The sequence below is a fragment of the Dendrobates tinctorius genome, unplaced genomic scaffold, assembly GCF_039654945.1.
Source record: "Dendrobates tinctorius isolate UK_male_01 unplaced genomic scaffold, ASM3965494v1 ptg000063l, whole genome shotgun sequence".
NCBI lineage: Eukaryota > Metazoa > Chordata > Amphibia > Anura > Dendrobatidae > Dendrobates > Dendrobates tinctorius.
Window position 1 is genome coordinate 12,577,457 of NW_027361731.1, and position 12,175 is coordinate 12,589,631.

The 12,175-nt window shown below is 49.8% G+C and overlaps 1 pseudogene; it reads right to left on the minus strand.

Annotated features, from left to right (window-relative positions):
* LOC141093961 (uncharacterized) overlaps positions 1-2,321 on the minus strand; it is a 61,025-nt pseudogene extending 58,704 nt beyond the window's left edge.
* Between the last annotated feature and the right edge of the window lie 9,854 nt (positions 2,322-12,175).

Consider the following 12,175-nt stretch of genomic DNA (forward strand, 5'->3'; position numbering starts at 1 on the left):
TCACCGATTTTGTGACGTAGCAGCGATATTGCTATGTCTGATACTTACCTCCGACCGGCTCCCCCGCTGGTTATCGCTGATCGCGCGAGAAGCTCCTGGACCATTCCTCGTCGGTCACTTCCTGCGGCGCTTCCTGTGGCGCCGACGAGCGACGCGTGGAGCCGGGCGGGAGGACGCAGGATCGCCGCGTCTGACAGGTAAGTAGCGATCCCCGTCCCCAGCGATGTCGCTGGTGAGATCTGCCTGTGTGGCAGCTCACTAGCGACCACCTGGCGATGCACCAGCGATCCTGACCGCGTCATATCGCTGGTCGGGATCGCTGGTGTATCGCTAGGTGTAATGGTACCCTAAGGTGTAGTATCCCACCATCAAGATAAGATGGAGGTTCCCAACGACGCTCCAACATCTGCACACCTCAGTACAAAGGAGTGTAGCAAATTCACATTGCGGCATGCTGCTGACAGAATAGCAGAGCCCCTCTGGTGATTCCCTGCTTGGAAACACTAGACGTGCTGGGAGGCGGGTGGAGTGTAAGAATACACAAAGAGCGGAAAGAGTTAGGATTGGTTCAGTAACTCAGTAAATTAGTAAGTTAGTAAGCAAAGTTGGTCAGTCGGTCAGTCCGTCAGTAGACAGTGAGGATGGATGAATGAAGTGCTGCAGCAGGTCCCAGTGACCTGGGCCTGCTGGCACCAGAAGGCATAGAAAGCTACTGATAAGCCTGATCCCCTAGCCTTCCATCAGAAGGAAAGAACAGATCGGAACGAAGGAGAAGAGAGGATGGTGGGAAGGGGGTTAGTGAGACAGAACCCTTCCAGTCCTAGCGCAAAGGCTGGGGCCCAGTCCCCGAGGTTGACCAGATCCTTAATATCCAGCAACAGACACCGGAGGAGTAGTGTGCTGTAAATGCCTTACTCCCACCAAAGACTTGGGACACAACAGTAACAAAGTAGAGAGCCGGGCATCAGGAGAGAGGATTCCCCGAAAAGGCTACAGCTGTCTGTCATACAAGTAAAGAGTGAGAGAGAGAACATCTATTTAGTGGGAGACACTCCAGGGAACCACGGTACTGGGAGTGTTCCACACACAAGCGCTACAAAGGAGACGTTCAGGAAAGGTACATGTTGGTGGAGTGTTGGAAGGGAACTTTCCATCTAGCCTAGAGGTTGGCTGAGGTCCTGACCCGGAGGACATGGCGCAGAGGCAGGCACCTGTGTGAACTGCAGACTGTGAGTAAAGCTTTGGAACTACACGCTCTGGCCTCCTCCAGTTATTCCGGCACCGCTACATCTGGCTACCAAATACCACACTACCTGCGCCTCCTCCTCATCCCTACAAGTACACTGCCCTGGGACTATAGCTCCCCTGTGGGGAGCTTCACCACCCTAGCTGCATCACACCACCAGTCCCAGAGGATCTGCATGCAGCGTCAGCCTAACACCTATCTTGCCGAACACCACAGGTGGCGTCACGAACTATTCATAAACTATATCTATACCAACACGCCATTATACAATTGGGTCCCAGGGCCATGGTCCGGGTCACCGCTGCTGTGACACGTCCCGCTGATACCGGCCCGGTACCGAGTACTCCACAGCCCTTGGAGGGCGACCCACTAGTAGTCATAGCTTCATCATAATTGGCCCTTCAGACCTACCTTGCTCTTCCTTCATCAACTATGATACAGCCCCTTGGGCTAATTTTTGGAGACACTATGGCTATGCCTGGACACTGGGCACTGCAACTACTGTGCTAGTAGTCCTAGCTTCATCATAATTGTTTGGCCCTTCAGACCTGCCTTGCTTCCTTCAGCAACTTTGATACAGCCCCTTGGGCTTGGTATTATCAGAGCATCTTTGTCTCTGAGATGCGCTGTGACCTCTGAAATCAACTTTGTGAATAATCAAGGGGCTATCGCTAATCCAAAGGGCAGAGCCCTGTACTGAAAGTGATGTAACTGTGACCCCATCCATACTGCCACCCTGAGAAACCTGCAATCCTGTTGCCGGATCGGGACGTGGTAATAAAGCGTCCTTAAGGTCCAGGACTGCCATATAACACTGAGGAAAGAGGAGCTTCACTGCTGATCTTATCGTCTCCATCTTGAATGACGGAATTATCAAATACCTGTTGAGGCCCTTCAGATATATAATCGTCCTCCAGGATTTGTCCGGCTTTTTTATAAGAAATAGAGGGGAGTAAAAACCTTCCTTTCTTTCCTTCACCGGAACCTCTTCCAGGACGTGTTTGTCCAGAAGCAAGATTACTTCCTCTTCCAGGCTTCTCTGTTTTTCTTGTGAAGGCTGTACTGGGGTCTGCATATATCTTTGTGGCGCCCAGTTGTGGAATCTCAACTCCAGACCAGATCCCACGATTTGTCGGATCCAGGTGCTGGACGAAATCCTCTCCCAGGCTGGGAGAAAGTGAAAGAGCCTCACTCCCACCTGAGAAGGACCGTCACTGGGAGGGTTTTTTGGTGTCTTTGGAGGGCTTGCCAAAGTAGAAGCCTCTCCCTCCCCAGGATGGCTTGTCAGAGTTGTTTCTGTCTCAATCTCTATATTGCTGTCTTCTGAACTTCTGGCCCTTCTGGAAGGAGCGCCGAAAGGCCTGAAATGGCTCATTTGGAAAATTTTTCATCTTGTCGCCGGCTTTTTCCAACACTTCATCTAATGCCGGGCTGCATTTAAGACATACCGCACAGCGTCCCACATTAGTCAGTGCCGCTGATTTTGCTGCCAGCCTTGCTGAATCTGCTGAGGCCTCAGCTAGAAATACTGCCGCTGCTCTGATGGCCGGTATTGCCTCTTGGATAGTCTCCCTGGGGACTCTTTGCTCTAGCTGATCCTCCAGGTTATCGACCCATATCTTTAGGGATCTAGTCACACAAGTGGCCGCAATGGCTGGCCTTAATGCTCCTGCCAAGGCCTCACAGGCCGTTTTTAGCCAACTATCTGTCTTTCGGTCCAGAGGTTCCTTTAGAAACCTCAAAGGGTAAAGAGGACTTTCCGGTGACTTTTGAGACTGGTTTTTCCCACTCTCTTTTAATGAGCCCTCGCAGTTGTTCATTAATAGGGAAGGCTCTACATCTTTTCTTTTGCAGGCCGCCGAACATGAGTTCTTGGGCGGTCTTTTTTGCTTTTCATTTACCAGCCCCATGGTACACCGGACTGCTTTTATAAGCTTGTCTGTAGCCTTCACTGGAAATGTATCTTCCTCTTCTAAGCTACTTTCTGAGTGATGTGACCTATCTGAGTCCTCCTCTAATCCTGTGGAGTCCTCCTGAGACATCAACTAGGGGCTGGCTCTGTCCCTTGAATTGCTATCTGCATCTGTTGTCTGTAATGCCTTCACAGACTTACAGACCTCTGACTGTATCACAGATCTTAGGTTTTCGGCGAAAGAGGGTGTCTCCTCCGCCACTGTCTTATCAATACAGTCCTGACACAATCTCTTATCCCAGGATGCTCTTAAGTGACTTTTACATAGGGGGCATTCCATATTCTTAGCCTTAGACTTGCTTTTCTTAGGGACTCCCTATACTCCAACCCATCAATGTATGCAAAGGAGGGGAGAGAGGGAGACAAGAGAAGAGAAAGAGTACAGACATTAGCGTACTGGACTTTCTTTAAGCTTACTCACCACTCGGATATTTCAAAGTACGGGTACCGGATCCGGAGGCTGAATGGTCTTCTCAATGTTTCCCAACGAGACCATGGACCCCTCCTTGTTAAAACCATGATGATCCGCCCGTACGCTGCCCGAGCGGCTCCCACTGCTGCGGCCTGTCTGGCTCTTCTCTTTTGAGCGCGACCGCTTCTCCTGCACCTCCTGGTGTGGCTGTAAGTGCTCTGGCGAAAAGCTCTCCATCTCTTTTGGCCACGCCAGCACTTCTGACCACTCTTAAACATTAAGCGTTCACTTTTTTTGATTAATCAATCACCTGGTTGATCGCTGCACCTGCTGGCCGCTTGCGCTTTCTCCCATGCATGCGCGGTGTGTGCTTGATTCCCTATGTGCACACTTGGCAACCACTTCCGGTGCTCGCTGTGCTTCTTCCGGTGTGCGCACCTCTCTGCCACCTGGGTGTATGCGCCCCTGGCTGAGGATCGCACACGCACCCGGGGTTCACTTCCGAAGTGTGCCATACCATCTCCTTGCAATAGCCTCCGGGTGCAGGCGCTCTCCGCGCACCCGGTCTTTACTACCAATGCGCATCCAGTGTTTACTTCTGGTGTGCTGCCGGCACGTCTGCACGAGCTGAGAAAACCACATGCCACTGCCATGACACCCCATAGCCATCTCCTACCTGGACCCAGGACCGTAGTGCTGCAGGAGGGAGCAGACTTTACCATCATGTTTCAGGTACAATAGAGAGTGCATAGAGGGACCATGTGCTGCAGGCTTTTTCCACATCCAAGAGCTCCCTTTCCTTCACCCGGCCCTCGCCTCACAGGCTACTTAGATCAGGGAGGCACAAAAATTGTGGCCTCCGTGGCTTGCTACATTGCCCGTGCACCGATGTGCCTCATAGGCTGCATGACCACTACATGTCAACAGGGAGGGCACAGTAAATGTGGCCTCCGAGGACCCCAAAGTAGCATGTGGGTTGCAGGCATCAGGGAGGGTACACAAATGTGGCCTCCAAGGCTCCTATCTTCACCCGGGCATTGCATCATGGGCTGTGGCCATGCATTCGCTCGGGGGGGCATGGAGATACATGGCCCCAGAGTCGACTACTGGTAAGTGGTGATGGATGCCAAACCCATCCGACCCAGCTCCAGGCATCCTCTTCTTTCTTCAAGATCTTTCATCTTGAGGGTTCCCCATCAAAGACAGGAAACCAACTGATGCGGAGAGAGGAGCCGCCCTTTTTATCTTGATGGTTTCCTGTCCTTGACGGGCAGATCCCCTCTCTTGTGGTGCCGTCATGGATGATGGAAAAATACAGTATATACCCATCAGGGAACACTTAACTTCCAGATATCATTTTCATATTTATACTAAATAATGGCACAGATCTTGCAGCAGGGCCGGCATCAGGGGCAGGCAGATCAGGCAGCTGCCTGGGGCTCCCGCTCCCCGAGGGGCTCCCAGCTAGCGGCACATCATGCAGCCACTATGGGGCCCCTGTGAGGCAGGGGGGCCCGTCTGCCCCTAGCGCCGACTCCTCACGCCGCATTGAACTATACTGTTTTCTGCCGGTGCATTTCAAAGCAATGATGGATGAAAGAGCGTCAGCTGACGCGCCCTCTCCCATCATTCCCTGCTCTGACACTCCGAGTGTGCGATGACGTCATCGCGCACTCACTGTGTGCCAGGCAGAGCAGCCGCTAAGACAGGAGCCGGGAGCAGCACGGGCACGAGAAGAGGTGAGGAGTGTTTTTTTTTTAATATAACAATGAGTACTGGACTGTGGAGCTATTCTGAGGGGGGCAGGGGGAGATGTGGGCTGTGCTATATACTATGAGGGCTGTGCTATATACCATGTTGCTGTGCTATATACTATGTGGGCTGTGCTATATACTATTTGTGGGCTGTGCTATATACTACGTGGGCTATGTTATATACTATGTGGGCAGTGTTATATACTACGTGGCTGTGTTATATACTACATGGCTGTGTTATATATTATGTAGGCTGCGTTATGTACTACGTGGCTGTGTTATATACTACGTGGCTGTATTATCTTCTATGTGGGCTGTGTTATATACTATGTGGCTGTTATCTACTATGTGGCTGTTATCTACTACGTGGCTGTGTTATATACTATGTGGCTGTGTTATACTATGAGGCTGTTATAGACTATGTGGCTGTGCGATATACTATGTGGACTGTGCTATATACTATTTTGGCTGTGTTATATACTATATAGGCTGTGTTATATACTATGTGGCTGTGCTATATACTATGTGGGCTGTGCTATATCCTACGTCAATTTTCTGTATACTACGTGGGCTGTGTTATATACTATGTGGCTTTGCTCTAGACTATGTGGGCTGTGCTATATACTATCATGGCTATGCTATATACTATGAGGCTGTTATATACTATTGGGGGTATATTATATTCTATGGGGGAGACTGTGTTATATACTATGGGGGTATATTATATTCTATAGGGGAGTCTGTGTTATATACTATGGGGGCTACATTATATTCTATGAGGGGCTACATTATATTCTATGGGGAGATGGGCTGTATTCTATTCTATTCGGGGCTACATTATATTCTATGGGCTGTATTATATTTATTATATTTTATGAGGGGTGATTGCATCATACTCTATGAGGGGGCTACATTATACTATATGAGGGGGGCTGCATTATATTCTATGGGGGATTACATTATACTCTGTGGGGTGGTTACATTATACTTTGTGAGATATGGCTGCATTATACTATATGAGGGCTGCATTATACTGTATCAAGGACTATGGGGAATACATTATACTATATGAAGAACTATGGGGTGCATTATACTATGGGAAGTGAATTGTACTACATGGATGACTATGGCTGTGCATTATACTATATGGAGCAATATGAGGAGTGTATTATACTATGTGGAGGACTGAGGAGTGTATTTTAATATATGGAGGACTATAGGGAGTGTATTATACTATATGGAGGACTGTGGTGCACATTATAATATATGGAGGACTATGGGGTGTATTATACTAAACAGGCAAAATGCTGCCTATTCATCAAGTGATTGGATTGTTTATGCTGGAACAAAAATCATTGTTCTCAGCAGCACATCGCTGGTGTAACCTGTAGATAGGCTGCTGATAACATGATTTTGTATGGGGACAGATTGATCTAATAGTGATTGTTCTGTTCCCATAATTCTTTCTCAGATGGTGTAAAGAGGCCGGGAAACAAGTGTTGAACAATTTCAATATTGTCGATCACACTCGTTTAGCGGCCTGAGCTCAGCGCATGTAACTACAACTGAAATGCTTGTGTGATGTGCAATACGTTAGCATTTGGGGCCCCATTTTAAACTTTGCCTAGGGCTAGGGATGAGCGAGTAGTGAAGTATTCGGACTCGCTGTACTCCTACCGAGTATATCGTAATACTCGGGTATTCGGTACGAGTAGCGAGTCCAATGTTAGTCAATGGAAAATGCGAGTAATTGTCTGCTGGACCCTACAAAGTGGTCTGGGGGCTGAGGAAAAGGCTAAACAATGTGGAAATGTTAAAAAAAGTGTATGCTGTAAACAGGGGGCACCTGGTCAGGGGCTGCACAAGTGGTTTTACACCACTGCTTCACTAGAATGTACAAACACTATTTGAAGTTCTCTCATTTTTTGCCGGCAGAGCGGGACTCGTACGCCCCCTACTCAGTGCCAGTGGCAGTGATATATCAGAAGAGCGAGTGATGGCTTCCCAGAGATTCAAATCCCTGCAATCCACTGTTTTTTGGGGCCATCCAGTACAAATTCCACCTCAGAGTGCTGCACTAAGAAGGAGAGGATTCTTCTAAGCCATTTAGGACACTAAAAGAGACTTTATACAGCCTTCTCTGGATGAAGCCTACTCAAGGCCTTGTCCTTGCCTGTGAGCCCATTGGAGGGGTCTGGAGCCCTTCCACCGGGGATCAATTGTTCCTGTAGTCAGGACCCAACAGTGAAGTCCCTGCGGTGCGGCAGTAGGTGCTGGGGCGGCTGGCTGCAGCCTGAGGCGACCAGAAAAACACAGATCCAAGGTAACATGGCTGCAGGGAGCCCTGGGTATGGATCAGGGCTGTACGGAGAGCTGCCTAGCATTTCCCCGGTGGCGCCACTGCCCTATGGAGTGCAGGATAGTCGGCGCGGTTTGGCGGAGAGCTCCAGTGTGCTCAAAGCGCCTGTGACCAACGTGAGTGTCTATAAGGAGACAAAGTGATAATTGTAAGGATCAAAGTCCCTAATCTGTGATGATAATACCAGCAAACGGCTTTGGAAAAGATGATATTCCGCTCCCTCCAGTAAATAGAGGAAAGTGCACTACATTAAAGAGCTTATATTTCTCTACTGCCTTAGCATTGTATGAGACTTCGCTGCTTTTCTACAGATGTCTGTCCCCCTCTTGTGGTCAGCAAGAATATCTACAACCTCACAAATCTAATTCCTACAAAAGTTTGTTTCTGCCTTATGGAACTAGAAACAGAGCACTCTGATTATGTGGCTTCCGGGTCGTGCACCGACCATGTGAGCTTTTCTTAGATGGTGTCCTTGGCCCTCGTTAACTTCATGTAAATATCTACATCTTGCTCTACTTGCAAATATGATCTGGTGACCAGCTTAAAATTGAAAACATCTAATATTTGGCATTTATAACGTTTTTGTATGGACCAATACCTTTTACGCAGCGGGAGGAAACAGCAGCAGCCCTCAGGGGATTCCGCCAATACGATCTCTTCCGAAATGACATCACTCGGGGATGTGGCGATGCCCGCTTCCACCTCATTGCCTTCACCTGGCAACTCAGACTTGCAATTAAATATTCCCTCTATAGTTAACCGCATTATGGCTAAAATTTTGCCAGAAATCAAATCTATTCAGTGAACTCAGCCTTAAAGGGATTGCAAGACAGACAAGATGAACAAGCCGAAAGTACCTCTGAAATGGAAAAAAGACTGTCGAGTCTCGAAGATGATACCAATAGTGACCACAATAAGCTCATGGCGCTTGCTAAAGAAAACGCTCTGCTTTGGGACAGAGTTGATGTTCTGGAAAATCGTTCATGACAAAATAATCTGCGCCTGGTGGGATTGCCAGAATCTTTCCTACCTAAAGATTTACAGTCTATCTGCGAAATTGATCTTCCCAAGACCTTGCATCTTTCTACTGGACAAAGGGTGGAGAGGACCACAGGGTGGGACCTATGACACCCTCGACTACAACTGAGGGAAAAGCCCCGAAACGCCCACGTCAGACGATCATGCGCTTTTTGGTTTACAATGACAAGATCGAAATATTGCAATCTTACTGGACGCATAACCAACCTTTAATGATCCGTGGTCACAGGACTCTCATCTTTGATGATTTTTCAGCTGAAGTCACAAGGAGACACAAGGCTTTTATCCCTATCTGCATGAAACTGTACCAGTGTAGGGTTCAGCAGGTTCGCAGGATGCAGTGACGAGACACGAGACTGAGGGTGGTTTCTGGAATTATACTTTTATAAACTGTAGCCGCTAGGGCTATATTGAGCAAACAAAAGGTGTTAACAACAACCAGTCCACGCAGGGACTCAACAATCTTCACAACACTTTCTTATTGTAAATGCGACTAACCCGGTTTGCCCGGGTGCTATAGGCCATGTATGACCAAACTAGGGGTCCTTATCTCCTATAGTAAACTTATCCTTCCAGGGGTCTGTCAGGATCACAAGCGTGGCCGCGTAGAGGTCGCTGATGCGGCTGCCTTGACGCATCGATATTCCGGGAAGATGTGGGGCACAACAGGCCCTGAAGAAACGATGACGGTGGGGTGCAACAGGCCCTGAAGAAACGATGCCGGTGGGGCGCAACAGGCCCTGAAGAAGCGATGACGGTGGGGCACAACAGGCCCTGAAGAAACTATGCCAGTGGGGCGCAACAGGTCCCGAGCAAACGATGCCGGTGGGGCGCAGCAGGCCCTGAAGAAACGATGCTGGTGGGGCGCAACAGGCCCTGAAGTAACGATGATGGTGGGGTGCAACAGGCCCTGAAGAAACGATGCCAGTAGGGCGCGGTAATGATGCAGTTCCCCAAATGACCAGTAGCCGTCCTCTGATAAGGGTCCCTCCACAGCCGGGAAATGGGCCTCTAATGTTGCCTATGACGAGGTGGCGTCCCCTGAGGCCGGTGATGATAGGGTCGCCGTGGTGGGAGAAGGCCGGGGGGCAGTGTCCAGGCCTCTGTGGCCATTTTAAGTGTAGTCACAGCCGCGACCTGAGGTAAATGCTCTGTCTCTCAAAGGCGGGGAGCGGCAGGCATGGTTCTCTGCGAACGGGGGCGGGAAGCGGCCTCCGGTAAAAGTCCCTCACGTCTCCCTTGTCGGTGAGAGCGCAGTATCCTCTTCACAGGCTCCTGTCGGTGTCCCTCAAAGTCACCCGGCTTCCTGCCTCCTGTCACACTCTCTCCCAACTGCCACTTCAGCACGCCCCCTGCTCCTTTTATCCTTGCCGTTTCCCTGACAACTTCAGTCAAGTCTCTCCCTTTACTGTCCTCCCAGTATCATTCCCTCAGGAACCCTGATGGCGGTCCCCTGGGTACCGGCCCAGTCACTGTCTGGGAGTGCTCCTCCCCACACTCCCCCACCCTGTAAGCTCGCCAGTCCTCGGGCAAGGGCCTTAATCTATTGTGATCGGTCTGTAGGGGTTTCAATGTTCGTTGCCATATGAATTGATCTTGCTCATATCGTTCAGGGGGTTTGCTGGCTGGTGACCGCTCGGAGCGTCTAAGTTCAACTGGGGTAGAGTCATCTGGGGTGGTGGACATTGGTGAGCTGATTGGTGCGGGCGGGCTAATTGTGTCAGATGATTCATTACTGAGTGGAGGGCCTCTGTGTCCTGGGAGACAATCTTCGTCGTCGTCCGGGTCCCAAAATACGGAGGACGGTTCGGATGTCGACGGGGTGGGCTCCGGTTGCTTCGGGTCGGAGGAAGTACACGGGCGTAACATATTACAATGCACAATATGAGTGGGCAGTGTTTCATCCTCCTCAGGTCGTATTTCGTACACCGGTCCGTCTGGCTGGATACGGCGTAAGACCCGATAAGGACTTTCTTCCCAAAGCGGTTCCAGTTTGTTCTGGGGGCTTTGATCTAGCACAAGCACCCGGTCCCCGCTTTGGAGGTGAGGAGGTGGGGTTGCATTCTTCCCTGGGTGCTCCCATTCTCGGAGCTTGGTGTGTACAATTCGGTGAATAGTTTGCAGCCGGTGGCGATGATTTCGGACCCAAGACGACACTCCAGTCCAGGGCTGAGGCTCTTCGGGGTCTAACTCCACCTCCGTGATCCCTTTACCTTCTCGTCCGAACAACAGGGAATAGGGGGTATAGCCAGTCACTCGATGTACCCTATTGTTATAGACCCAAACTAATTCAGAAACATATTCGGGCCAACGGGCCTTCTTGTCACTCTCCAGAGTGTGCAACATCTGAATCAATGTCTGATTAAATCGTTCACAAGCCCCATTCCCTTGCGGGTGATACAATGTGGTCCGGGATTTGTCAATTCCATAGAGGTGATGTAGTTCTTCAATGACTTTTCCCAAAAAACATGCTCCCTGATCAGAATGTATTCATTGAGGACAGCCGTATACTTGTATAAAGTTTCTACACATTGCGGAGGCAGCTGACTCTGCGGTCTGATCCCGAGTGGGGGTGACCACAGCGAGCTTGGTGAAATGATCTACCATAACGAGACAGTGTTCGTACCCCTGAAATGCGGGCCCAATGGTCAGATAATCCACCGTCAGGAGCTCAAGGGGTGCTGAAGTCACAATAGTCTGTGTTGCGGCTCGCTGAGCAGGTGGTTTGGCTAATTCACACAAGCGGCAGGTCCGGCATATTTCGTCCACAACAGCCAGCAAGCGCGGGTGGTAAGTTTTCTGTTGCAGCCACTGTAAAGTTTTTTTTGTTCCGAGATGGGCCCCTTTTGCGTGAGCCTCCCGAGCCAGTACATGAAGTTGGGCTCCTGGCGTAACCACCTGCCAAACCGTCATTGAGGTTGTTTGTGATGTTATTTTACGATACAATAATCCCTTTCGGATAACCAACCTCTCCCATTGTCGCAGCATAAGCAACAGGTCTTGAGTCAAATTTTGCCATTGAGAGTCAGTGGGTAATTGCCCAGTGGCGACCCATGTCCTGAGAAGGCCAACCTCTTCGTCTTCTTGTTGCTGTTGTATCCACTTATCCCGGGATTGTTCCAGTATGCCCCTTGGGGTCTCAGAGGAAGATATTTTTTTATTGTCAGTTGTGAGCACGGCAGCCGTGCGAGCGAAGAGTATTTCCTCTCCTTCTAATTCTTCGTCTCGATTCTGTTCTGGAGTTGTATGTCGAATCCTGGAGAGGGCGTCTGCATGGACATTCTCGGCCCCTCTTTTTTAGATAATCTTATAATTGTATTTCGCCAACCGGGCCACCCATCGCTGTTTCAAAACCCCCAATTTGGCGTTTTCCAAATGAGCCAGTGGGTTGTTG